A 2262-nucleotide genomic window follows, 5' to 3' on the forward strand; every position below is an offset into this window, starting at 1 on the left:
CTTAATTTAGATTATTTAAAAATTTTAAAATGGACTTCCTTATTAGTGAACCTTTAGGATGATTTAACCTATTTAGACCGCTAAGAATTATTCCAACACATCATTTCTTCTATCCGATATCATACATTATACCCATCCGACAAGATCCACACTTACCTGCCGATAGTTCGAAGATGCCCGCACGCATCACTCTCGGTGACATCACCAAACCCTCGTTAGAAGGAAGAGGAGGACTGATACTCTATCCAGAGGTTAACGGGGCGTCTTTTGTGCTTAAGCATAGCATCTAACAACTCATTCAGAACCATTGCCAGTTCCAAGGCTTACCAAATGATGATCCCAACTCTCACTTAGACAGATTCCTCTCCTTATACAACTCATATAAGCAAAATGGGGTTGAACAAGATGTAGTTCGTTTGTATCTGTTCCCCTATTCCTTAACTCTTCATGCAAAAACCTGGTTCGAGGGGTTAGAACCCAACTCTATCACCTCATGAGAGGAAATGGCAACAACTTTCTTCATCAAGTACTTTCCCCCATCAAAACAAATCAGACTTAGGAATGATATCGTAAACTTTCAACAAGTATACGATGAATCACTCTACACTGCATGGGAAAGATTCAAACATTTGCTTCAAAGATGCCCGAACCACCGTCTTGAGAGCTCTATTCAAATTTTGACCTTCTACAAAGGCCTGAATCAACAAGTCTACTCTTGATATTGTTTCTCAAGGTAAATTCATGAACTTCACTACTGACGCGGCTTGGAGATTTATCGAGGAGATGACTATGCACCATCACGATTGGAACACGGAAGAGCACATTTCATCAGCAACGCCGCTTTCCGCCTCCGATCCTATCGAAAATAAAACCATCAAATTTCTCTCAGACCAAATAGAGAACCTCATTAAAGAAGTCGGAGAGCTAAAGAAACTCCCGCAACATGTGTCTCCAGTACAATTATGCCAGAATTGTACTGAACCACATCCGGCCAAGGTATGCGAGGCTGAATGTGAGGACTCTGTTGTCTACTCTGATAAGATCCCAGCTCATCCACACAACCACCTTCCAAACCCACTACCCCACTAGAGACACGTCCAGACGATGTCCTACTGCGAGTCATTAACATGATCACAGCAAGATAAGACGCAGCTGACTTAGTCATGACTAATCACTTAAGTAGTCTTGAAAATCAAATAAGTCAGCTAAATCAACGTCTCGATTCTCTAGGTTGTCCTAAAAATGACTCAAAGGTGGCACATAGCTAACCTTCAGTTTCTTCTAAGGGGAAGAAACTAACTAATACCTGTTCGGTTGTATTTATTGAGTCATCACCTAAACCCGATGGAAAAGCACCCATTCCATTCCCAGGCCGTCTTAAGCAAAGACATAACAAGATGAAATCTTTCAAGCTTGACGGTAAATTTTTGGACACTGTGTCTAAAAATCCTCATAGTAAGAAGTATTTTATGAAACTCCTATCAACCAAGGATAAGGTACCCGAAGTACCTAATGTCCCGCTGAACGCGGATTGTTCAGCCATTATCTTAAATACCCTTCTTGAAAAACTAGGGGATACCGGACGATTTACCCTTCCTTGTTCTATCTACCAATCTGGTACTATCTATTCTCTCGTCGATCTTGGTGCCATCATCAATCTCATGCCCTACTTACTATTCCAGAGACTCGAAATTAGAAACCTTAACCCTACCAAAATGAGCATCCAGCTACCTGACCAATCTACTAGATATCCTAAGGGAATAGCTGAGAACGTCATGGTTAAGGTCGAAAAATTCCTTTTTCCGACCGACTTTGTGGTTATGGACTATAAAGAAGACATAAAAACCCTTATCATCTTAGGAAGGCCTTTCATGAATACAGCCGAAGCAATCGTTGACGTTTATTCACGGACTATCACCTTGAGAGCCCGTGGAGAAGAGGTCACTTTCACAATCGAGGAGTTTGTATGTCCTTCTGATGAGAACGGCTAAATAAATACCATCTCCACTAGGAAAGTTACTTTCTATTCCGAGAATGAAGAGAGGGAGATAGAAGTAGAAGACAAGAAGAATAACCACTCCACACCAACTCAATCTTCAGTTCCACCTTATTTTGATCTCTTAATGACTGGAGAGGATTTCGTTCTAGAAGAACTCTCTGAACCAATTATACTTGAATCTCCCGACCAGAGTGTCGAGGAGGTGGATGAAGAAATTGAAATGGAGAGCCCGGAGAAGAAGAAAGAGATGGAGGATTCTAGCA

General features: G+C 41.3%; 1 non-coding gene across 1 annotated transcript; it reads right to left on the reverse strand.

Annotated features, from left to right (window-relative positions):
- Nucleotides 1–551: 551 nt before the first annotated feature.
- LOC139887071 (small nucleolar RNA R71) lies at nt 552–658 on the reverse strand. Its single transcript, XR_011772920.1, has one exon. It is a non-coding gene; the product is annotated as a small nucleolar RNA R71 (small nucleolar RNA).
- Nucleotides 659–2262: the final 1604 nt, after the last annotated feature.

This window comes from Rutidosis leptorrhynchoides, chromosome 1 (genome assembly GCF_046630445.1).
Source record: "Rutidosis leptorrhynchoides isolate AG116_Rl617_1_P2 chromosome 1, CSIRO_AGI_Rlap_v1, whole genome shotgun sequence".
In the NCBI taxonomy this organism is placed as follows: Eukaryota; Viridiplantae; Streptophyta; class Magnoliopsida; order Asterales; family Asteraceae; genus Rutidosis; species Rutidosis leptorrhynchoides.